General features: G+C 37.7%; 1 protein-coding gene and 1 pseudogene across 1 annotated transcript in view; one reads left to right on the plus strand and one right to left on the minus strand.

The window, feature by feature from the left end:
* AGBL4 (ATP/GTP binding protein-like 4) overlaps positions 1-27,308 on the minus strand; it is a 1,996,071-nt gene that overhangs the window by 1,833,459 nt on the left and 135,304 nt on the right. The window lies entirely within an intron of this gene.
* On the plus strand, positions 8,228-8,702 carry LOC102848443 (annotated as a pseudogene).

The raw sequence follows: 27,308 nt of genomic DNA on the forward strand, positions 1-27,308 counted from the left end.
GGGGCTTGTGCGGGGAGAAGGGTGCAACAATGAATGAATGAATGGAATTCCAAAATCGCTGTAGATGTTCATTGAAATGAAAAATAAACAAACTAAATTAATAAAAAAATGTTTTCACAAATAAAAAAAAATAAATGAACTGAGGGGGTAGGGAGGAAAATGTGCAGCAGTGAATGAATGAATGAAAAAATCCAACTTCTCTGTAAACTTCTGTTAAAATCAAAATGAAACAAATATAAATAAAAGTATCAAATTAAAAAAAAAATGGTGACAAAGCAAGAAAGTAACTGAGGACAGAAACAGGGTGGTGCCTCGCTCAGCACTCTGCTATGTTAAGAAGGAACCAATAAAGGCAAGGGCACTTAAATCTCAGGAAATCTCTTTGGATACAGAGGATAAGGTGTGAAGAGATTCAGGGTAAAACAAGGTAAAGTTGCCTACCAGCAAAGTGGGCAGGAAGTTTAGCATTTTGTAGTGAATAGAGAAGACCAGGGGCAACTGAAAGAAGACAGTATTAACCATTTAGAATGAAAGTGCACGTGCATACACACACACACACACACACACACACACACACACACACAGCAGAGACATCTTGATTGAGTCCAAGAAAATACTGGGAAGTTTGTTTTGATAATATGTACTAGGGCCCACAAAAATATCTGGTGTTCAAAGATGGTCTTTTATTTGCCCCCTGCTTCCCCACCAGACCTTCAAAGTGACTAGCAACAAGCCCGTCCTCTTTCAATGCCACCAATCACTCCAGTATCTAGGAATGCCACTTAGCACACCACATCCATTCAGCTCACTTCAACTCCTCAGCATCAGCAGCACATTTACGCACAGCTCTGAGTCACAAACCGGAAAAAGGTGCGTAGAAAAAGAGGTCCACATCTGCAGTGCCAGCCTAACTGGCAGGTAGTTCCCCAACACAGTTCTGATAGCAGTTTCTACCATCTGAAGGGCAGGTACTTTGGTCTTCATGTTATCCATGTGAAGACATACCACCTTGCATCACAGGAGGGTACAAAAAAGGCATATGCCACAGCTTCTCCTCCATCCCCAATACATATTTTCTTCTTGTTTTCATCCTTGATTTTGTTATTTTTTTTCTTTCACCCATTTGTACAATATATATATTCCTATTGTTTTACCCTCTTCCTATTTTACGCATTTTCTTCCATCCATCTTCCCCCCCCCCGTTTCTTTTTCTTTAGTTATCTTATCCAACAGTATGCATACAGTGTTCTCACATTAGTCATATCTACAATATCTACCACTATCATCACTCCTCCTAACAGATGAATGCCAACACTGACTCTTGCAACAATTTATCAATGAAACTAAAACACATTAAATACATAGTGTTACCTTCCATCAAGCTTCAGATGCTATAAATCTTACATGAAACTGTTTCACAGTCTCCCAACAAGTAGTAAATGGATTAGAATTTCCAACCATTTGGTTAGCAATTCAACGTCTAACAAACTATAGTACCTGGCCTCCTTACCTTGCTCATACTCTTAAAATAAAGATCATCCTGGAGGACATTATGCTGAGTGAAATATTTCAGTCACAAAAGGACAAACACTGCATAGTGCCACTGTTGTACAATGGGGCTGACATCAAGGTTGGGGTAAGACTGAGAAAAACTGGATAAATTATGTATACTGCATTGAAACAGATGAGGGAGAGAACTGTTTCATAAGAGTCCGGAATGAAGGCTCCATAGTGAAGTGTACCTGGGGTGGGGGGATTGTATACCTATGAAGGAATTTTTCTTTTAGTTTTCGGAGAGAAGAGTGAACTGGGGTGGGGTGGGGTGGTGGAATAAAAGTACAACAATGAATGAATGGAAATCCAAAATCTCTGTAAATGTTTATTAAAATTAATAAAATAAAAAAATAAAGATCACAAGCAACAACATATGGAATTACATTACCTAGTCAGTGCCTGTAGCACGTTGTTGTTGTTGTTGTTAAGTGCTTTTGAGTCGTAGGCAACTCATAGCGACCCTATGAACAAAAGTCCTGGACACCTCCTGAATAATTTTTGTCCTTTCTCAAGCTTCATATGGTTTCCTGAGGCAAGCTATTGCAGAAGTGGATGCCACTCCTGCTTCCAAGCTTGTTTTAATGGGGAAGCTCCACCAAACACTGTCCACCATAGGTAACCATTCTCGCATTTGACTCATATGTGTCACAGTGTTCAGCTTCACAGCAACCATGAATTACCTCTGTACAACAAGTGGACATACCAGGTTACATGACCTTTGGCTTGGGAGTACAGTAGAGTCTAAATTAATGTTCATGGTGATGCTAGTTGGCCCAGTGGCAGAGTCTTTGCTTTCTCGATGTTGATCTTCAATCTATATTAAAGCTGCAGTCCTTGACCTTCTGTAGCAAGTGTTTCATGCCCTTCTCAGTTTCAGTAAGCAAGGCTGTGTCATCTGCATAATGTGGGTTGTTGATGAGTCTCCTCCAATCCTGATGTCACGTTCCCCAAATATTTGACAATACACAGGTTCTACTAAGCAGAAAAAAACAATTTAACATCTTGCTATCTATACTCATATTCTGAAGGTGAAATGATGTTAACTCAATCTCTTCATTTTATGTTTCAATTAGATACTTACAGCAACAGATAGGGGGGGAAAATAAGTGTTGTGTGGTCATTCAAAGTTGAAAATTACCATGGTGCAAGAATAAATAAAGATGCTTGTGAGTTTTATTAGCCCACAAGTACTTTTAAAGTTGCTTTAAATGTTCCCTATTACTTTGTATATATGAAAGTACTTTGCCTCTTCTATATATTTAGTCTTCATAAAATATTCAAACATGTTGCTTTCAATGTCGATTAAAAATATCTGTTACTGGAAGAAGAAAAAATCCATTTTATAAAATGATGGCAAAATTACCAAGCACAACTACATTTTTTTAAAAAAAAACCAACCCTCAGAACAAAAATAAAGAGATGTTAAGTAATCTCAAGATCTTCTTTGGCCACATACTGCAGTTGGTCTACAGATTATTTGCGAATCTTAAACAAATCAGCATGGGGCAGGGGGGAATACATATATATATATAAAGGTCACATATCCTGTTAAAAATCACAGTTATGTTCAGGAATAAAAAAACCAACACAACTTATCTGGAAGCTTTCAGCATCTCCTTATTTACCATTTTTGGTCCCAAAGAAAGAGCACTTGAGTGGCCATGACTTTGTAATGAGTTTGCCAGGAATAATACAGGAAACAAATTTGTAACAATATGCCACTTCTTGCTTAGGAACTCTAGAAGAGAATTTTACTTCTGGTGCAAACAAGAGGGCAGAGATGGAAGGCACTGAAGAGAAGGGGAAAATGGAAAGAGAAGAAACTAAAACTAACAGCGAAAAGCCACTGTTTGTTGGTTTGCTAATTAATAACCAAATTGGAAGGTGCAGAGGAAGATTGAAGGGTCTCAGGTGGTGCTGTTGCTAGAGCACTGGACTAAATGAAATGGTGATGGTTTGGACCTATCAACAGCTTTACAGGAGAAAAAGGTGGTTAGTCTACTTCCGTAAACATCTATAGCTTCAGAAATACTATGAGGCAGTTCTTCTCTGTGTTGAAAGCCATAGTTTCAGAAACACTATGCAGTGGTTCTTCAGGGTTACTACAGTTGGAGTAGACACAATGGCAGTGCATTTGTTTTGATGTGAAGGAAGACTGAGTTGCAAGCATAGTGTGAAAGTGTCAATGATTATCCAGGGCAACTGTCCCCTACTAACTCAGACACCTTATCCTCTGGCTGCTCCATAAAATATTGGTTTCAGAAAGTGGGTTTGCATTCTCAAATTAAGTCCATTTATTTAAAAAGGGGCTTTACCTGAAACAGATTAGTAACAAAAGGTCAAAAGCTTCCCTATATAACAAAAGGTCAGATGCTTTCCCTATCCACCTAGGACACCAGTATATTTTATGTTCCCTTAGAAGAGCCAAATCTGTCTCTCTTCATGTAGAAAAGTATGCACCATGATGAACAAGGCAGAGTAGAAAACCAAACCTTATCTAAGAGCTGTCAATAAATCTATTGTTAGAGACATATGTGAATAGAAGTAACAGAAGCAATCTTTGTCTTTTAAAGAGGTAGTTTTTCACAAAGAGAATTACACAAAGTGTTCTTCTGTTTTTGTAAATATGCTGCCAGGTTTTGAGATACTATTTTTCACCCAAACAATAAAAATCTTGACAAGTAAGCAACAGAAAATCATTAATACACTTGCAGCTGCATTTCAAGCTATACAAATTCTTAAAACAAAAACAAAGAACAGCCTGGCCAAGCAAAATTATTTCACCATTTAGACCCCCAAGACAATTAAGAAACAGAAATTTATATTTCTTCTGAAAACTTTTGCCAAATGTTCAGCTCAAAAATAATGAAAATACTGATGGGATTACAGAGTAAAAGATCTGCATGTGTATTACTGGGTGGAAAATGAGGAAAGGGTAACTTTTCCCCACCTTCACACCTGAGATATAAAAAGAGGCTTCAATTCTTTTCTTTATAAAAAATGTGAACGTACACAGTTAAATAGAGGGAATGGAAGGTGTGTTGTTTATGCACGCACCCACATGGGTGTGGAGGACAGGAACAGGGATTTTATTCAGAATACATAGTTATGCTGGTCCAAACTGAACCCTAACTAGCAGCAACACAGATTTCATAGGAATCTTAAAGGAGTAAGAGGCAGTCTTCATGTACAAACAAGAGATGAGGAAAAACGTGAAGCAGGTCAGTCCAAGAATTAAAAAATGACAGATGTAACAGATTGGTTGATTTATTAATTTGCTAGACAGGGTCATTGACAATTATTAATGAACAAAAGTGTCCCAGATATCTTCCATTTGGCACCCAGATATGCTGTCCATCTTCTCCTCCCTTGGCTTATGGTTCAAGAGATTATCTCTGTGGACTATATCATCAGGTGTTCATATTCTATGGCTTCTTGTTCAGGTTGGTTAATGGAAGCAGCAGGAAATGAAGGCAGGAAAAGAGCCATTAACTGCAGACATCTGACCTGACCATCGACTTGCCTGGTCAGAAGTCATTGGCTATTCTACTGAAGATCAAAGCTCTGCTCAGAGGGCCCTCTATATGTAGCTATATCCCTGGGTTTTAGTTACCACTTACTTTCTGGCTTCTGAAGAGAACTAGCAGCTATCAGTTGCTAGTACTTTACAAGTGCTGTAACAATGCTTCTTGATTTCTCTAAATCTTATCTAAAATTTTGAAATTAGTTAATTTTGGGGGGTTTGGGTTTTGTTTTTGTTTTGTGAAAACCTTGAATGGCACAGTAAGACTGCTTTGTAGAACAAAAAGGACTGTGGAAAAAAATGTAAAAGAAGACAAACCTAGAAATCTATACCTAGAAACATTATAATCTAAGTGTTCAAAGACAAATCAAAGAATATGAATAAAATTAAAAAGACGTATCCTGTAACTTATAAGGAAATCTCAGTAAAATTAGCATCAGAAAACATGGAGGCCATCTCAATCAACTTCTACAACCCTAAGCCTAGAGGAACTATACAGAATCTGGATACCACTGCTAATTATACTTCAAAGGATGACAACAGAAGGTTCTAGATAAAATATGAATTAAATACAACACACTCAAAATCTCAATAATTGCCAGTCTTACTGCTCTGATGGCTACTGACAGAACTCCCAAGATCATGTTGCTTTGGTACTTTGACCTTGGAAATGAACTCACTCCTGTGGGATAACTTACAGTTAAATAAAAGGCAAATCTATGAGGTGAATGATAACATCAGAAGGTACCCAGGCCTTGGCACACTCAACCACAAAGGTTCACTAGGGCAATATTTGTTCAAGGATGAAACTTCAAAGATAGGAAGGGAAGAGGGATGAAAATAGAAACAAGAACCACAGAGCAATAGTTAAAGGAGTGATGATATAGTGTGGAGATTGTAATCAATGTCAAAAAACAAATTAAGTATGCTTGACTGAATGGAATACTTATCCATTCTGCAAACTTTTACCTAAATTACAAGAAAAAGTTTAAGAAAGGAAATGAATAAATGGAATAAAAATTGCAATGGAATAACACATTCAAAATACTGAAAGAAAAAAAACTGTAAATGAATTCTATATCCTGAAACAAAAAAGACTGTAAATGATTCTAAATCCAGACAAATTAATTCATAGTTTTTGATTTTTCCCTCTGAAACCCGTTTTATTTTATTTAAAAGATAACTAAGTGAAGTAATGATTTTTTATCTGTTGATTGTAATATAATAAGTAAAGATGCAATTTTTATGATAATTATTGCAAACAAATAACATTAGGAAAGTCAAACTATACAAAAGTAATAATATGTTTGCTGTAACAACAAAGTCTGTAATTTTAGTGTTAAAGGTTTATTTTTCCTAATCACTTTCCTATCTATTGACTTTTACTTTGGCACATAGCTAGCTATACAAGATCTTACAAATAAGGTTTGTTAGTCTATCCACAAGGGGATTGACTAGTATCTTCATTTCACTAGGTTCAAACTGAGCAGTTTCCGTGACACAAATTAGGAAATTGAGCTCTGGTGGTCTACAGGGTAAGGAGCTGTGCTTCCAACACGAATGCAGACACTTCGAATCCACCAGCTGCTCCATGGAAGAAAGATGGGCAGTCTCATCTGTAATGTACAGCCTCTGAAAGTCCCCTTGAGGTCAGTTATGAGTCAGTCAATTTGGGGGCACATAACAACAACAACAAAATCATCAAGGAAGAGGAAGTAGAGAGTGTAGAGTCATCTTTCTTTAGGGCCCGGAAATTCCTGTACCAGCCAGAAAGGATCTATATGAGAACAACAGCAGCTTTAGCAAAGAACAAGAGACCAACATGATGCAAAGTTGACTTAGGACTGCTGTCCCACAGAGCCAGAGTCAGAGACCTTGGGCCAACTGTGCTGGACAACTGAAGGAAGATGCCATAACTGGCGAAATTAAGGGAACTTTGTAACACTAACGCAAACCATGAGGCTGATGTCAGAGGGCATGCAACCATACTTAGGAAGCTGTCTGGAATAAGGAATTATATCCTGCTGTCAAGTTGAATTATAGTCTATTAACTTCCCTAATACATCCCATAACTGTTGAGTATGGTTCTGTGAATTCTGTGTAGTCACTACAACCTATTTCAGACCTGGTAGAGCAGTCAACTTGGTGTTGGAATTAGTAGAAGTAGGCACAGCAGTTTGGGAGACCATGACTGACCTCACAGGAATTAATTTTGTACCGTAGATGTTGTGGATTGGGCCAGTCCCCTTTTGTGAAGTTGGTAGATGTCAGACTCAGCCACTTCCCTGCTACTTACACACTTTTGACAGCAGTAAACAGAGCTGCTAAGCCAGAGGCCAAGTGCCTCCAGTGGTTTGAAGTTTTTAGCTGCTGAGTAGTTTCCCTTTGCAATTTACAACCTCAGAAACCAAAGAGAGGGTCGTCAACATCAAGTCAGAATAAATCTGATAGCAGTTAGAAAATGATACTGAAATTTATATTCAGATTATATTAATTTGCACTATATTGTTGCAAATTATCATTTTAATTTTAGTCCCCAAAGAAATCACCCAGAAAATATATAGTAGAATAAATTACAAGAGAATTAATAAGTCACAGGAGGTCTGGAGGCATAGTTCGTGAGGAGTTGTGCTGATAACTCAAAGGTTGAACCTGGCTGACTATTCACATCCACAAGGAGAAAGCTGAGCAAGCTCCTTCCATGTTTATATCCAGTCCCTGGAAACCAGTGAGATGATCAGCTCTGAGTTGGTTCTGAGTCAACAGCACTGAGGGGTAATGTGAAACAACAGAAAGCATTTGCTCTTGTTGTCTCACTGAGGTGAAAATGACTCGGAGCTGATCCTCCAGTGGGTTTTCAGAGGCTGTAAATCGCAAGGGGGAGATTGCTCCTCTTTCTTCCACTGGGTAACTGGTGGGTTCAAAGTCCTTCCCTTAGGGTTGACAGCACAACGCTTTACCACTAAACCACCAGAGCTTAATTAGTAATTAGTAAGGCAATAGAAAACATTGAGTAATATTAATAAAGAAAAAGAGAAACAAAACTAAAAACGGAGATAGATATCAAAAACACCAAAATGACAGACATAAAGCCCAGTCTCAGTAATTTAATTAAATAGAAAAAATACAAAAAGAAATATTTCGCTTTCCCCTGGCTAGCAGCAAGGAGGCTGCATGATGCCAGGAGTTATTGTAAAAGACATGAACCAGCAGGAATTTGTCAGGGCACTGGCAGCCTTCCTCAAAAAGTGCAGGGAGCTGAAAGTCCCTGAGTGGGTAGACACTCTCAAGTTGGCCAAGCATAAAGAACTTGCTCCCTGTAACAAGAACCATTCCTACATGCAGGCTGCTTGCACAGTGTGGCACCTGTACCTCTGGGGTGGTTCTGGAGTTAGCTCCATGTCCAAGATCTAGGGGGGTGGCAGAGAGATGGTGTCATGCCAGCCACTTTCATCAAGGTTTCAAAAACAAAGCCCATCATGTCTTTCAAGGCCTGGAGGGGATCAAAATGGAAGAGAAAGACAAAGATAGAGGTTGTAAAATGACAACCCAGATACAGAGAGACCTGGACAAAATCGCCAGATAGGTGGCAGCTACCTGCCAACAAGAATCATTAGGGAAGTGAGGCTGGGTTAATATATTGCCTCATTTGTGTAGAAAAAAACCAAAAAGTTAGAGATTTAAATGGAAAAATGTGTATCATGTTAATTAGATATGAGAAGAAGTGGCTATACAATTTATCAGACAAAATAAACTTTAAGCCAAAAAGAAATTACCACAGGCAAACAGAGCATTTTTATGATAAAATGGCCAATTCATAATAAGATAAAACAACACACATATGCATCCATCAAGTAAGCCCAAAATTAAGGCAGCAAAACTGAAGGGACTAAAAGACAAACTTAGAGAATTCAACAATAGCAATAATAAAATATCTCAAAGTAAAAACTCAAACTCAGTGCTATCAAGTTCATTTTGATTTATAGTGACCCTCCATCAGGTTTTCCAGGCTATAAACTTTAGTGCGAGGAAACTGTCCATATTTTTCCCACAGAGTAACTGGTGAATTTTAACTATAAGACATGCAGCTTTTAGGTTAACAACAGCACAAATTGTTACAGACTCACTAGAACTCAACATTGTGTTTTTGTTATGTGCCATCGAGTCACCTGTGACTCATAGCAACTCTATGTACAACAGCCCTAAACCCTGCTCTATCCTGTGCCAATCTCATTGTCTCCCACACTCCTATCCCCGTTACCCCAGTCACGGAATCAATTCATATAATGGAGGGTCTTCCTCTCCTGCACTGTCCCTCCATCCTCCCAAGCATGACGTCCCTCTCCAAGGACTGGTCCTGCTCTGTAACGTATCCAAAGTATGTTGGACAAAGCTTCAGAAACCTTGCCTCCAAGGAGCAGACTGGTTTCACCCTCTCCAGAACAAACCTGTTTGTTCTTCTAGCAGTCCCTGATACATCCAATACTCTTCTCCAGCACCACCATTCAAAGGCACCAATTTTCCTTCTATTGTCCCTAGTCATTGACCAGCTCTCTGATGCATAGCAAGTGATTGCAAAGACCATGGCCTGTATCAGGTGCACCTTATTCTCCAGACTGACATCATTGCTCTTCAGTACTTTGGAGAAGTCTCTGATAGCAGACTTTCCCCACATAATTTCTCTTTTAATTGTGGTAGGGAAGAGGTGGTAAAGGAGACAAAATGAGTCCCAAGAGGTGGGGACTCAGGTTCCCAGGACTCAATACGTAAATTAAAAGGTAGAACATGGAAACAGGTCAAAAGGAACAGAAGAGATATCAATAATTACTACAGAAATAGACTAATTCATATACAGAAATAACATTGGCAAAGAAATTTTTCAAATAAATCTCTAGAACTAAGCAGAAAAACCAATAATAAATAAAGACATAACTGAAAACTTAATGTATAAAGATGTCAGAACTGACTCATAGCTCCTCCAGAAGGTTTTCAGAGACTGTAAATTACACAGGAGCGGATACCTCGAACAGTTTGGTTTTGGGTTGTAGATTTAACCCCTTACCACTAGGCCAATGTAGGTAAGTAACTGCTAGAATATTGTTTTTCTTCTGGTCCAAACATCAAATCAGTGGTTAGGAATATTTTAAGGAGGCTAAGTAAGCCTTTCAGTGGTTAGAGGGCTCTTTTGATTTATATGAGAGCAGCTGCACCCATGGTTCCTTGACCTCTGAACTCTATTTGACTAGAGTTTGACCATCTGGTTAATTCTATCTACTCTTCTTGAGGACTCGTGGTTCTCTGCAGAATTATGCCATTGAGAGATACACAGCTGTGCAAAACTCTTTAAGTGACATTGTCAATAAAGGCAGCCCTGTTGTTAATAAGGATAAACTTAGGCACCAAAAAATATGGCAGTAATTCCCTTAAGCATTTATTTGCATAGTTTACCAGCTTCCTTGACTTTAGTAGTTTGGGCTTTTAACTACCAAGCAAAGATGTGTAGAAAATTCAACAAATGTTTATAGCCTTGACATGACAGGACTCTTCCTGCCAATCTCCCCTTTTATAAGGAATTCTATGTTGAATAGGCTTAACTAGAGTCTGAAGAATCGGGTGTGCCTGGTGGATAATTTTATAGGCATACTTCACAGCTATTACCAACCTGCTTAACAGTCCTTCTTGTCCTTAATGAGATGTTTTATGAAATCCCTTACCTACTTTGCCACAGTACAGAGCTGGTGATAAAAAAACTTGCCTATCTCATCAACTAGTCGCCTAGCTGAAGCTTAACAATGATTGAGATATTACTGTATGAATGATAACAAATTACAGCTAACATTAAGAAGGATGAAAATCCCAGAATACTTAATTGTACTCATGTGAAACCTAAATATGGACCAAGAAACTTTTGTTGGAACAGAACAAGGGATCAATCATGGTTTAAAATGAGGAAAGCTGCGTGTCATGATTATATTCTCTCTATATACCTATTCAATCTGTATTCTCTCTCCTTACCTATAATTTATAGTTATAAATCATCCAAGAAGCTAGACTGTATGATAAGGATGTAGTATCGGGATTGGCGGAAGACAAGCATAACCAGCGTTATGCAGCTGGCAAAACTTTGCTTGCAGAAAATGAAGAAGACTTGAAAAATATTTTCTGCAGAATATCAAAGACTACAACCTTCTGTTGTGCATAGGGTCGCTATGAGTTGGAAACGACTCGACGGCACATAACAACAACAACAACCTTCAATATAAATTACATCTCAACATTAAGAAAACAAAAATCCTCACCACTGGACGAATAGAAAACACCATGATAATGAGAATAAAGAATGAAGCTATCAATTATTTCCTTTTACTCGAATCTTACCACTATTGTTGTGCGCCCTCAAGTTGGAACCGAGCCATAACAGACCCTGCAGAGGGTTTTCAGAGCAAATGAATCAAACAGGAGTCTGACCATCCTTCTCCCTCAGAGCTACTGCCAATTTCAAACTGAGTGCCTTCAGGATCAGTGCAGTGCAGCTTCTTACAGAGCCTTATCACTAGAGTCATCGAAATCCAACTCAACTCATACCAGGTCTTCACCACGTTTCAGAGGCTATCAATCATAATGAAAAGAGATGGCTGGCCCATTTTCCTCTTGCAAAGTAACGCATGGATGCAAACTGCTGGAGATTCATGATCTTTGAGCTGATGGTGCAACTTGTAATGAACTTCTGATGCACCACCAGAGCTCCCTCAATATGTTCCGACAGCTGAGTAAGAACAATGTTGGTGGAAGAAGTTATCAGTTCAATCTCACGAAAGTAAGCAATATTTGCTTTAGATTTAGAAGAGTATGAGTTAATAAAAGAATTTATACTCATCTTTGCTGTTTCTAGCTTATCACTCACCTGATCTGACAAAGATATTCCTAGTAACTTCTCAGTTTCTTCTCATGCAGTAGTCAGAATTGTGCACTTAATCTGTAATCAATATGTCCTCATTATGTATAGAACTCTTCAATGATTTTCTTAGAATTTAAGATAAAATTCAAAAGAATCCAAGATCTTTAACACTGCCAGTGGGATTTCAGTATGATCCAGGTCAAAACTCATCTTGAGTCACTAATTCCAAGTGCAGTAGATGCAAACTTAAAATCATCAAGTCTCTCCCTCTCAGATCCTTTCTATATCTCCTTTGTTTAATATTGCCCATTACTCTTCACAAGACTAACTCCTACTTAGTTTTCCAGATGCAATTTGAAGGTCACTTCATAAAAATGTCTTCCACAACACTTCTCATTTTCCCATTAATGTTGTTTGTACAACTCCATATTTTCCATAAATAGCATTTGTTCTTTGAATAGCCTTATATTTCTTTACATATATTTTAAAACTAATCTTCTCAAAAAGACTGTAAGATCCTTGAGGATTGAGATGATATGATATGTGTCTTGTTCTACTGTGTTTGTAACATTTGGAATAGTATTTTTCTCAGAACAAGTGCTTATACATTAAGTGATCACAGTATAAAAAGAGAATAGTGCGTACATTTTAAAATATTTCTTGAACAGGTTAACTTAAGATGATATGAAACATATAGAAATTGCATAAGGTTAAAAATGCTAGGAATTATACATTGCTGTCAGTTATTGCCTGTGAGTTGAGCATGACTCATAGTGACCCTATGAACAAAAGGCCTGAAGCCTTTCTATAACTGATGACATTTATCAAAGTTCATAGTTTCCAGAGGCATATTGTTTAGGAAGGGGATGCCACTCCTGCTTCCAAAAGGAAATATATGGTGACTGTTAAAACATAAAACTTAAAAAGTAATCATCTGTTCCTCTAAAATGATAGTGTCAGACATAAAATTGAATCACAAAAACTTGCTGAATAGTTATATCCATCTAGTTTTAAATATTAATAATAGTAATCCAGTTCAATGAACATATTGTGATGTAGCTTGTTAGGCTACATTCTTTGCAAGGAAATCTTTTCCTAGGAAAAGAGTATTTATATTTCAAATACCGTGCAGCATTATTACTTTTCAATCAACTATAATTTAAATCTGACATATCAAAAATGTGAAAATTACAATGAATGAATGGAAATTAAAAAAGAATATGTTTAATCCTGTTAATGCCAAATAAAATATACATTTTCTTAAAAAATGTGAAAATTGTTAAAATGTTTTGAATTATGAGCACAAACTCTGTAAAGCACTTCATTTTCTCTCAATATTAGATCACATGAAATAACACAAGGTGGTTGTTGTTAGGTGCTGTCAAATCAAATACACTCATATTGAGCCTATGCACAACAGAACCCTGTCCCGGTCTGTGCCCACTTGTCATCTCTAACATACTTGAGCCCAGTGCTGCAGTCACTGTGTCTCAGTCCTTCTTGTTGAAGATCTTCCTCTCATTTGCCAATCTTCCATCTTTCCAAGCATAATGTCCCTCTCCAAGAAATAGCCTGTCCAAGCAACATGACTAGAGAATGTCCTCTTTGACTCCAAGGAGCACTCTGACTATAATTTTTCCAAGATAAATCTATTTGTTCTTTTGGCAGTTCATGGAATATTCACTACTCTTCTCCAAGACCATAGCTCAAAGGCATCAATTCATCTTCTGGTATTCTTAATCATTGTCCACCACTCAGATGTATAACAAGTTATTGAAAAGGCATAGCCTGTATCAGGTTCACCTTAGTCTTCAAATTGAGATCATATTCATCAATAATTTTGAGAGGTCTCTGGCTAAAGACTTTGCCAGTGCAATATATTTCTTAATCTCCTGACTGTTGGTAGCAAGGGTGTTGACTATGGATCCAAATAAGATGAAGCTATTGACAGTTTCAATTGTTTCTCCATTTATTCTGATGCTACATACTAGTCCATTGTTGTTGTTGTTATGTGCCATCGAGTCGCTTGTGACTCACAGTGACACTATGTACAAGAGCTCTATATGCTCTTCTATCCTGTGACAACCTAGCCATCTCAAACGCACTTATTCCCACCGCTCTAGTCACAGAATCGATCCATCTCATCAAAGGTCTTCCTCTCCTTTGCCGCCCCTCCACTCTGCCAAACATGATGTCCCTCTCTAAGGACCAGTCCCTCCTTGCAACATGCCCAAAATATGTCAGACGAAGCTTCAGAATCCTTGACTCCAGGGAACATTCTGGCTTAACCCTCTCCAGGACAAACCTGTTTGTTCTCCTACCAGGCCATGGTATATTCAACACTCTTCTCCAACACAGCAGCTCAAAGGCATCAATTCTCTTTCTATCTACCCCAGTCACTGTCCAACTCTCTGATGCATAGCACGTAATTGCGAAGACTATAGCCCAGATCAGGCGCACCTTAGTCTCCAGTCTGACATTGTTGCTCTTCAGGACTCTTGAGAGGTCCCTCACAGCCGACTTTCCCAATGGAATTTGTCTCTTGATTTCCTGGCTGCTGTTACCAAGAGTGTTGACTGTGGAGCCAAGTAAACTAAAACTGTTAACTATCTCAATCTCTTAGTCCATTAGCAAGAATTTTTGTTTTCTTTTTTTCTAATAAAATTTTTATTTTATACTGGTTTGCTTACAAAGTTCCTATACATTTTTTTTTCACACCAAATCCACTCATTTCCTTTACCCACCCCACTTCTACCCATCAAATTGTGCAACTCTATGGTAACACCCCGGGCCCATCCTCTTTCCTCTGTTATGACCCCCTTGGATCCTCGTGTATGTTTTACTAGTTATGTTCCTATTGCTGCAATAATAGTCTTAAAAAGTATTTGTCTTTATGGGACTGAGTTAGTTCACTTAGCATTCATTATGCTCTCCAGTCTCTCCCAAGTTAATAGTGATTTTCAATATAATTGTTCCTACATGCTGCGTAGTATTTTATTTTGTTAATATACCATAAGTTCTCAATACATTCGATTGTGGTTGGACATTTGAGCTGTCTCTGTGTCCTTGTTATGATGGATAACATAGCTGTGAACATTGGTGTACAAATCTCCATTCATGCCTCAGTTCTCAATTTCTTGGGGTATATTCCACACAGTAGAATAGTTGGGTCATATGGAATTTCTCTGTTCAGCTTTTTGAGCAAACAACAAACTATCTTCCAGAGTTGTACCATTTTACAATGCCACCAACGGTCTATAAGAGTTTCTATCTTTCCACATCCGCTCCAAGATTTATTACTTGTCGTCCACTGCTTTGCCACTGCATGGGATCTCACTGTGGTTTTGATTTGCATCTTTCTCATTGCCAGTGATCTTGAGCATTTCCTCATGTGTCTGTTGGCCATCCAAATATCTTCCTCTGTGAGTTTATGAATGAGATCTTCTAAAGATTAAATCCCAGTGTGCACCAAAAACATTTTCCAACAGAGTGAAAAGAAAACCTACTGCCTGGGGAAAAAAACATTTGGCAATACCATTTCAAACAAGGGTCTCATATAAAAATTTTATAGTTTAGAGTCTTCAAAGGACTCCACAAGAAAAAGACTGATAACAAAATTGCAAAAGACATGGAGAATCTTTGTTTTCTTGGTGTTGAAATGTTAGCCATAGTGAAGTCTGTAGTATTTGAACTTCTGTAGCAAGTACGCTAAGTCATCCTCACTTTCGGCAGGCAAGGTTTTGTCCTCTGCATAAGTTGTTTCTCAGAATCTTACACCACATTCTCCTTTGCAGAGTCCAGCTTTTTAAATTATGTGCTCAACATACAGATTGAATAACTATGTAAAGAGAACACAACTTGGACACACGCCTTTCTTAATTTTAAGCAATGTAGTGTTTCCTTGTTCTATTCACAGAACAGCCTCTTGGTCTATGTAATAAGAGCGGTAATTTGTTATGATATATACAGTCAAATGCCTTTCCACAGTCAATAAAGCACAAATAAATTTTATTCTGGTATTCTGTGCTTTCAGTCAGGATTAATCTGACATCAGCAATGATATCTCTGGTGTTACAGCCTGTTCTAAACCCAGCTTCAACTTCTGGCAGTTCGCCATGTACTGTTGTAGCCACTGTTTTTTTAATTATACTAGTTTATTTACAAAGTTCAAATACAATGTTTTCCAGAACAGATTCTTCCTATTTCCCCTTACCATCCACCCCCATCAAATTGTACAACTCCATGATTAATCCTCCCCTCCGATCCTCATTCCTCTATTTCCAATCACTTCTCCTTTGGATCCTTACACACATTCTACAATAATGGTTTTATACAATATTTGTCCTTGTGGGACTGAGTTAGTTCACTTAGCATAATGCTCTTTAGACCCTTCCAAGTTAGGTAATACTTTACAAAACCATTGCTCCTGCATGCTGCGCAGTATTCCATTGTGTGAATGCACCATAATTTCTCAATCCATTCATTTGTGTTTGGGCATCTGGGCTGTTGCCATGTTCTTGCAATGCTAAATAATACTTCTATGAACATTGGTGTACAAGTCTCAGTTTGTGCCTAATATTTTTAAATGATCTTCAAAAATATTTTGCTCATATGTGATATTAATGATATCATTTGATATGTTTTACATTCTATTGCATCACCTTTCTTGGAAATAGAACAAAATAAGATCTCTTCAAGTCAGTAAGCCTGGCAGCTGTTATCCAAGTTTCCTAGCACAGACTGGGGAGCACGTTCAGGGCAGCATCTCTTAATTCAAATGTGTTAACTGGTATCCCGTGGATTCCTGAACTTCTTTTTTGCCAATGCCTTCAGTGTATCCTGAACTTCCTTCATCACCCTTGCCCTTTGATCATATGGTACTTTTTAAAATATTTCAATGTTGGCCAATTCTTTTTTGGAACAGTGGTTCTGTGTATTTCCTCCATCTTCTTTTGATGCTTCCTGGATCATGTAAGATTTTTCCCCCATCATGTCTCTCAGTTTTACAGTTCAAGGCTTGAATGAATGAAGTTTCCCTATCCTTTAAGCAATACATTGGCAGCACTTTTGCCAAGATTTCTTGACCAAAAATAAATAAATAAATACAGTAAGATACAATAAGATTTGTTTCTTTTCTTAGCAGTCAAAAAAATAGTCAATACTCTTTCCCAACACAACCAATTCAAGAATAAAGAAAAATATGTGAACTATACACAGCAATGATTTTTGCCTATAGCATCCACCATTATGTTATTTAATTTTTATTCAAAAATTCTAGCTCTTTTCACACTCTATTGTAACACTTTTGATTTGTCTTTTTAAGTTGCCCTTTGAAATCTTCTGTTCATCTCTTTCACTTTGGCATATCTTCCCTTTGGTTTGGCTTTTCCATGTTCTAACACAATTTTCAGTCTCCTTATACACCCATTTTGGTGTTTTCTTCCTCTTCTGTCTTTAGTGTGTCCTTTTGCATTTTCATTCATTATATCCTTGTTGTCATCCATAGCTCATCTGGTCTTCAATCATTACTGTTCAGGTAATGCTTTAAATTCAGGTGGGATGGGATAGACTAAAGGTCATCATTTGTCTCTTGTGGACTTGTTCTAATTTTCTTCCACTTCCTTTTTAACATGAATAATTGATAGTTTGTCCTATAGTCAGCAGCTGGTCTGATATTGACTGCTGATATTTATCTACTTCTTGACTCTTTGCACAGATGTACCTAACCTGATGCCTAAACAGTCCATTAGGTGAGGTCCATGTGTACCACTTGTGTTTCTTTAAAAAAGGCTTATGCAATGAATAGATTAAATGTACAAAATTCAATCATCTGATCCCCAACCTCTTTCTGTCACCAAGTCTTAATTTCTATCTACAATACCTTCTTCTTTGTTTCTAACTTATTCATTCTAGTTACTAATTAATTATAATTAATGCACCTTAATCGCATGTTTAGTGAATTTAGGACTGCAGAAGTTAATAGAATTTCTCAATTTCCTCATCTTTGACTTTAGCTGTTGATAATCATATTTGAATTTATAGTTGTATTTACAGATCTTCCTTGTACACATATGGATAGTATCCTAATACAGCATTGTACTTCAGAATAGAGCCTGAAATGATCTTTTTAACTATGAATGCAGCAGGATTCTTACTCAATTTTTGATTCATGACATAGTAGAAAATATGTTTAATTCAAAGTGGGAAATGCCAGTCTATCTCAGCTCTCTACATCTAAGATGTTAATTTTTATATGTTCCATTTTGTTTTTTAACAACTCCTAGTTTTCCTAGGTTCATACTACATACATTCCACATTCAAATTATGAGTAAATGTTTCTAGCTTTTTTCATTCTTCATTTTGAGTGATTTCCCATCAGGAGTCTACCTCTAGTTCTGTATCTACCTATGTTCCTCTGTTGTTTATAGGTTTTTTAAAGGTCTGTTACTTCAGAAGACAATGGCCAATCCTGCTTCCTTATCTGTCTAAAGAAGATGAGGTGGATGTACAGAGTTCATGGAACCATTCCAGGAAGAAGTTAAAGCTGCACTAAAGCACTGGCAAAAAATAAGGTCCTAGGAATCAATGGGATATCAATTGACATGTTCCAACTTACAGATACAGACTTCAACATGCTCATCAGTTTGTGCTAGAAAATTAGGAAGACAGTTATTTTCCTCAACTGTTTGTTCCCTTCTACAAGAAAGGTCATTCAACAGAATGTGCAAATAATTGAACAATATTATGAATATCACTGTAAGAAAAATATTGCTGAAGATTACTAAAACTAGCCAGAACAACAGTTTTGAAGGAGAAATGCCAGAAGTTCAAGCTAAGTTTCGAAGAGGCCATGGCACCAGAGATACCATTGCTAATATTAGATGCATCTTGACTGAAAGCACATAATACCAGAAAAATGTTTATTTGTGTTTTATTGATGATGTAAATGCATTTGACTCTGTGGATAATAACAAATTATGGCTAACATTGAGAAGAATGGGAAGCCCTGTACATTTCATTGTGCTCTTGCAAAACCTATAACTAAATTGAGAAGCTATTATCCAAATAGAGCAAGGATATACTGTATAGTTAAAAATCCAGAATAGTGTGCATAAAGACTATATCCTTTTTTCATACTTGTTCAATTTGAACACTGAATAACTCACTCAAAAAGCTGAACTTTATGAAGAAGAATGTGGCATCAGAATTAGGGGAAAGATTTGTCAATAAGCTGCATCATGTAGATGACACAACCTTGCTTGCTGCAGAACATAAAAAAATACAGTTTTCAAACTGGAATGCATCTCAATCAAAAAGACAGTTTGATGGGTGGAAGGAAAGGGTGAAAAAAGTGTACATGAATGAAACACATGTTAACATACTAGTGCATTCAAACCAATAAAAAGATTTTTTTAAAAATAAGACAAAAATGTTCATCTCTGTGCCAGTAGGCAACATAAAGATAGATGGAGAAAATATTGAAACTGTCAATGGTTTCATCTTACTTGAATCCCAAATCAACATCCTTAGAACCAGCAGTTAAGATAACTATAGATGTATTGCATAGGAAAAGTCATCTGTCAAGGACCTTTCCAAAATACTAAGGAATAATGATGTCAGTTTAAAGACTATGGTGTCCCTGACTCAGGCTATAACTTTTAAATCACTTACTATACATTTGATAGCTTGAAAATGAATAAGGATGACAATAGAAGAATTGATGGCTTTGAGCCGTCGTAGTGGAGAAGAGTATTAAATATCCATGGGCTGCCATAAGAATAAACAGCTATGTCTTGGACAAAGTTAAACTTTAGAGACAGAAAGAAAACCCCTTCATCTTACTTCGGCCATGTTGTTAGGAGGGGCCACTCCTGGGAAAGGGACATCACACATGGAAAGGTGAAGGGCTGTGAAACAAAGGAAGACTGACCCTCAAGAAGATGGATTGACACAGTGTTTATAGCAACGGGTTCAAGTAACACGAAGTTGATGAGGATGGCAGGGAAATAGGGTTCAGATCTGTTGTTCATAGGGTTGATATGAGTCATACTAGACTTGATAGCATCTAACAACATTGTTGTTGTATGCCACCAAGTTGGAACCACATAACTTGACCTCCAGTGGGTTTTCAGAGGTAGTAAATAGCACCCAAGAGATTTCTCACCCTTTTTCTGCAGAATAATTTACAGACTTGAACCATAAGCCTTTGAGATTGGAAAACAGCTTCTTATCACTAGGGTACCAGAACTCCCAACAACAATATACACAGTAAGGATCAGCCATTAAAAATGCATTTAAGTTTCCCAGATATTGAACTTGACAAATACATACTAGAAAATATATTTTAAAAATATATTCAAATAACTTGTTGAAACCATTGTAACAAAATGCGTAATGGCAATATATAATGTAACAGATAATATCAAGAATAAAAGAGAAATTATAAATTTTTAGAACCAAATGTAAGCTCTCATCCTGAAAGTTAATGTATTAGAGTCTTCAGAGTACATAAACTATGGCTGAAGGACCAATAATTTTAAGGAGAAGCTGATGGAAAATAAAGGAAAATGACAATGCCTTAGAGAAATATGGTTACTACTAAGTGTACAAAAATATGTATAACATGAATATCAAAAGAATTGCAAAGTAAGGGAAGAAACATATTTAAGGAAATACTACTTGAAAACTCAAATTTGGTATCAAGTTTTGAAGTAGTCAATTTGGAAAATACAACAAATTGAACATAACAATTAAGGCATTATCAATCTACTGCAAGGGTACAGTTAAAAACATAAGAAGAAAATGCCACATTCTCAATGTTACATTTTCTCTCACAGGCCAAACAGAGAAAGAGATAAAAGACACATGAATGGATAAAAGGCCATAGTTATTGTTCTCAGTCGAGTAGTTAAGTTCTGTACAATTGACTACAATTCATAGCAACCCTATGAACAAAGCATCCGAGCCTTGCTCTATTCAACACCATTCTCGCCATCTCTGATACCGTCAAACCCATTGTTACGGTCATTGTACCAATCCATTCTGTTGTGGCTCTTCCTCTCTCTTTGACTTTCCACTTTCCAAGCATGATGTCTTCTCCCAAGGACTGGACCTTCCTAACAACATGCTCAAAGTATGTGGAATAAAGTTTCAGTATTCTTGCATCTAAGAAGCACACTGGTTGAACTGTCTCCAAGACTTCTTCGTTTCTCTTGGCGTATCATGGGCTCCTCTCCAGTACCACACTTCAAAGGAGGCCTCCAATTCATAAGTGTCTAGGACAAGAATGAAAATGTCTGTATGTGTATGGCTACTCCCTAACAGATCTGAGTCCTTAATTACAACTCCTTCAGAATAAAGCTGTAATGCATTGAATAAGCATCAATTCATTTGTGGGAGGACAGCTATCCCCAGGAGATTTGCCCGTAAAATTGTATAACTGCTTATGGTCCAGTCTGAAATATTATACAAGACTTTGGCCCAGAACTGAATTCTTTACAATCCTGTAATATATAGGCAGCATGGACACAGCCAAGTTCAATCTCCACTAACTACACAAAAGGAAACTGTTTCCATCTTAACAACCATAATACAAAACCAATTCCTCTAAGACAAGACATGATACTGCACCTTTTACTAATTCCAACACCAATCTTACCACTCTAGGGGTCTAAAATCCACTGCACTGACTACACAGACTTCATGGAACCATACTTACGGGGATCAATTATAGGATGTTTATTTTAGGGAAGTTAACCGGCTATAATTCAGGTTGGCAGCAGGATCCAACCCTTCAGTCTAGACAGCTTCTGCAGCATGGTCACATGGCCTTTATACTTTCAGCTTCACAACTTGCATCAGTGTCACAAAGTTTCTTTAGTCCTGTCAGTTATGGTATTTCCCCCTCAATACTCCAGTAAGCTTAAGTGAAAACCTCTGTCTCTGTGCAGCAGCAGTTCTAAGTCAGCTCATTCTCAAGTTTGTCTCTGGTTCTCTGCTGAGGCTGTTGTTGTTTTGTGTAGATCCCATTCTGGCTGGTACAGTAATATCTGGTCCCAAAGGATATGTGCTGCGTCCTCTTCTTTGCTGGTGTCTAGATTCCCAATTTCTGCTGCTGAATCTTCTCAATTTAATGATAAGACTAACCAATCCCCTTGTGGAGAGGTGGTTGTTACGTGCCATTGCGTCAATTACAACTTATGCCAAGCCTATGCACAATAGATCTGAATCCTGCTCTGTCCTGAGTCAATCTGTCTTTGATACAGCCACCCTTATTACCCCAGGTTACTGTGTCAATCCATCTCATCGAGGGTCTTCTTCTCCTGCACTGTCCCTCAAACCTTCCAAGTATGCTATACTCCAAAGACTGGACACTCCTGGAAACCTGCTTAAAGTATGTGAGATGGACTCTCAAAATCCTTGTCTCCAAAGAGCAGCTTGTTTCACCCTCTCTAGTGCACGTCTGTTAGTTTCCTTAGAAGTCCATGGTGTATGTTCACTACTTTTCTGCTACACCACAACTCAAAATCATCAATTCTTGTCATCCTTGGTTATTGTCCAAGTCTGATGCATATCAAGTAACTGCAAAGACCATGGCCTAGATCAGGTGCACCTTAGTCACTAGACTGACATCCTTGTTCTTCAGTTCTCTGGAGAGGCCCCTGACAGCAGATTTCCCTAATACAATTCACCTTTTGATTTTCTGACTGCTGGTTCCAAGAGTGTTGATTGTGTATACAAGCAAGTGGAAACTGTTAGCAATCTCAATCTCTTCTCCATCTATCGATGCTCCCAATAGGCCCAGTGCTGAGAATGAATTTTTGTCTTCTTGATATTGTACTTCATATTGCAAACTACAGTCTTTGACCTTCTGCAGTAAAAGCTTCAGGTACTCCTCAGTCTCAGCAAGTAATGTTGTGTCATCTGGATAACACAGGTTGCTGATGAGCCTTCCTCCAATTCTAATGCCAGACTCCTCATTTAGTTCAGCTTCCTGAATGATCTGTTCTGTATATAGATTTAAAAGGTATGGTGACAGGACACGTCTTGACACACTTCTTTTCTGATTTTGAAGAATGCAGTGTTTCCTTGCTCTGCTCTGAAAACTGCCTCCTGGTCCAAGTATAGGTTTTATATGAGCACAATCAGGTATTCCAAAATTCCCATTCTGCTCAAGATTAGCCATAATTTGTTATGATCCATGCTGTCAAATACCTTTATGATCCTGCCCATCCACATGATAGAATCAAGGACAAAGGGTTTCAGCTATGATCTATCTAATATCAACAATAATTTCACTCTTTGACACCCTCTTCTGACTCTATAATTTCTGGAAGCTCCCTGTCAATGTGTTACTGCAACCATTCTATAATTGTGTTCAATAACAGTTTACTTTCATGTGACAATAATGACATTGTTTGATAATTATAAAATTCCATTGAGTCCTTTTTCTTTAGAAAGGACAGAAATAAGGAGCTCTTCTAGTCAAGTAGTCTCTCAATTTGGAAGCACTTAAAATATGACTGAGGAAACACTGCCTCCTCAAAGCAGACTGGACTTTAATGATGAGGATAGTGTAAAGCTTCCAGGAACTCCTTTTGCTGATGTAGCATAACTTAAAATGAGAAGAAAAAGCTGCAAGCATTCATAAAACATAGAGAAATGATTTTCTGGTTATAAATATAGCAGTATATAAATAAATAAATAAGCATCCCCAAATCTACCATAAGGAGAGAATCTCTGCTAATATTTAGAAGCACCCTATGGAGATTGTTTTCTATAATTATTCATACTTTTGCATTATTGAAATAAAATTATATACAGTGTTATCACTTTTCTTTTTTTATCCACTTAATATTAATCGTAAGGAGCTGTGCTGTCAACACAAAGGCATGTCGTTTGAATCTACCAGTTGCTCCATGGTAGAAAGATGGACAATCTCCTCCCATGTGATTTGTTGTTATGTGCTGTTGTGCTGCCTGCAACTCATAGTGATTCTCTGTACAATAGTTCTGAACTCTATCCTATCCTGAGCCAATCTCACTGCTTCAAACACACCTGACCCTACCCCAATCACTGTGTCAATCCATCTCTTCCAGGGTCTTCCTCTCCTACATTGTCCCTCTACCCTACTTAGCATGATGTCCCTCTCCAAAGACTGATCCCTCTTCACCACGTGCCCAAAGTATGTGAAATGGAGCTTCAAAATCGTTGCCTCTGTGAGCAACTTGGTTTTACCCTCTAAAAGACAGACCTGTTTATTCTCTTGGCAGCCTGTAGTATGTTCAGTACTCTTCTTCAGCACCGCAACTTAAAGGAATCAATTCTTCTTCTGTCATTCTCACTCATTTCCCAGCTCTCTGATGCATAGCAAGTAATTACAAAGACCATGGCCTACATCAGGCATACCTTAGTCTCTAGACTGATATCGTTGCACTTTAGCTCTCTTGAGAGGTACTTGACAGTACACTTTCCTAATGCAATTCACCTTTTGAGTTCCTGGCTGCTGGTTTCAGGAGTGTTGATTGGCGAACCAAGTAATCTGAAAGTCTTAACAATCTCAATCTCTTCTCCATCTGTCATGTTGCTGCTAATTGGCCCAGTGATAAGAATCTTTGTTTTCTTGATGTTGAACATCAATCCATACTGAAGACTACAGTTCTTGACTTTCTACAGCAGATGCTTCAGGTCCCCCTTAGTTTCAGAGAGCTGTAAACATTCTGTTATGTGCATAACACAAATTGTTTACCAGTCTTCCTCCAATTCTGAAGCCACATTCTTTCTCATAAAGACTAGCCTCTCGAATGATCTGTTTGGCATATAGATTGAAAAGGTATGGAGACAGGATGCATACTTGCTGGACTGTTTCCTGATTTAGAACCATGCAGTGTTTCCTTGGTCTTTTCTGACATCTGTCTCCTTGCCCAAGAAGTTTTCACATAAGTACAATCCAGTGTTCTGGGTTTCCCATTCTGCTCAAGGTTAGCTATAATTTGTTGTGATTCACACAGTCAAATGTCTTTGCATAGTCAATGAAACACAGCTAGACATTCTTCTGGTACTCTCTGCTATCAGCCAAGATTCATCTGACACTGTCAATGTTGTCGCAAATGCTGCAGACTCTTCTATACTCAGCCTGTACTTCTGGTAGTTCTCTGCTGATGTACTGTGCCAGTTGCTTTTGTATAATCTTCAGCAACATTTTGCTTATGTGTGATTATTAGGGATACTCTTCAGTAATTTCCACATTCTGTTGAATCACTATTTTGAAATGGGAATAAATATCAATCTCCTCTAATCAGTAGGCTAAGTAGCTGTCCTCTAGATTTCTTGGCACAACTTGTTGAGAACATCCAGGCCATGTGATTTACTGTCTCTGAAAATCCACCACAGGGTTAGTTATAAGTCAGTTCTGACTCAATGATTATAAAGCAACAACAGTATGAGAATTATTAACTGCCATTCATAAAAAATCATAGTGAATAAAAAGACATGTTAATAAATCTAAAGGATTAAAGGACCATATATGCCTAAGTCTTCATAGCCCTAAGTGTAGAAGAACCAGATGGTATCTAGCTAAAACTGCGGACCACTGAAAGGGTTAACTATGTAATATCTCTGATAAATTGTGAGTAAATGAGCAAAACTCAAAATCCTAAAAATACCAAGAGTGTTGATTTAGTAGAGATTGGAGGCACTCCCTAGGCTATGATCCTTAGTAAATCTGCAAATCTGGAACTGAAATCATCCTTATGACTCAAATTTCAGACAATAAATAGTCATACAAGGTGATCTATAAAACTAAGAAGGAGTAAACTTGTATAATTATATATTATATAGTTTCTGCCGAGAGATTAAGATCAGAAGGCAAGAAAAGATAGGACACAAGATCTAGAGGAAACTATAAACATATATAAACTATAAATATATATGCAAACTATATGTAGGAGGGAAGAGTGGTGTTATAAGGCAAGGATGGTAGTCAACATCATGAAGCATAAGCTGTATGAATTGTTAAATGGAAAACCAATCTTCTCTTTAGACTTTGAGTCAAATCACGATAAAAAGTTGTCTGATTATGTATCAGCTCAGCTGGGCTATGAAGCTCAGTGGTTTAGCAGATACTGGACTGGCTACTCTTCAAGAATATAATATAATTATCATCCATTACCTTGTGATATAATATGATTAACCAGTCTAAAAGAGAGTATCCTTGGGGGTATGGCCTTTCTCCAGTATATAAAATGATAACCTGCCAAAGCTTACTATTTCTTTCTATAGTGGACACTTCTCATTGCCTGGCCTCTGGAGCTTGGCATAGAGGCTCGCATAAGTCTCTGGACTGCCATTTCACCAACAGATTGTTTCTTTGCTAGCCACTATACACTAGTAAGCTAGCAGAGTTCTCCAGTATACTACCAGATGCACAAAGCTAGGAGTTACTAGCCTCAAGTTGCACTGCCAACTCAAAGGCACATGGTTCAAATCCACCAGCTGCTCCTTGGGAGAAACATGGGCAATCTCCTCCAATGCAATCTACAGCTTCTGAAAATATGCTGGAGGGTCAGCCATGAGTCACTTCCAACCTGATGACACATATCGACAACAATTAGGTGTGTCATTTCCTCACAACTGTAATAACCAGTTCCCTGAAGTAAACATACATAAATAGACACCATTCCATTGCTTTTGCAAGTCTAGATAATCCAGAATAAAACAGACAATATTTTTTGAAATTCTTACAGGACCTATTAATTCATGGTGAGTTATCACTAAAAGCATTATCCTAAAATATTTCAAGAACCTTTGTCTAATTGAACAGCATTTTGAACACTTTATTAATATTCATGGGATCCAGTTGGAAATAAAAAGAAGATGGAAAAGAGTAATTATTCTAAAATAAATTCTAACCTATACATGAGCTACTAATAAGGGATAATGTCAAGCCCTAACAGGGACATAAGCAAAGAAATTGTTATCAAGCACACTTACAGGCTTGGTGATTCCCTAAAGACTAAGAAGACTCAGAAGTTATGTTCACAGTTCTGATATATTATAGTGGAAGGACACAGTGCAAACAAAACTGACAAAGAAATGGCCTATGGAGTCAAGTCTGGAGAAAGCGAGGTAGTGAATTCTCTTCTAGTGAATTCACATAGTTGTTGTTGTTGTTGTTGTTATGTGCAGTCGACTCGCTTGCGACTCATGGCGACCCTATGTACAACAGCCCTAAACTCCGCTCTGTCCTGTGCCAATCGCACTGTCTCTGACACTCCCATTCCAATTATCCCAGTCACTGAATCAATCCACCTCATAGAGGGCCTTCCTCTCCTG

Source organism: Elephantulus edwardii, unplaced genomic scaffold (assembly GCF_000299155.1).
Source record: "Elephantulus edwardii isolate Elephantulus edwardi_28Jun2011 unplaced genomic scaffold, EleEdw1.0 scaffold00005, whole genome shotgun sequence".
Taxonomy (NCBI): domain Eukaryota; kingdom Metazoa; phylum Chordata; class Mammalia; order Macroscelidea; family Macroscelididae; genus Elephantulus; species Elephantulus edwardii.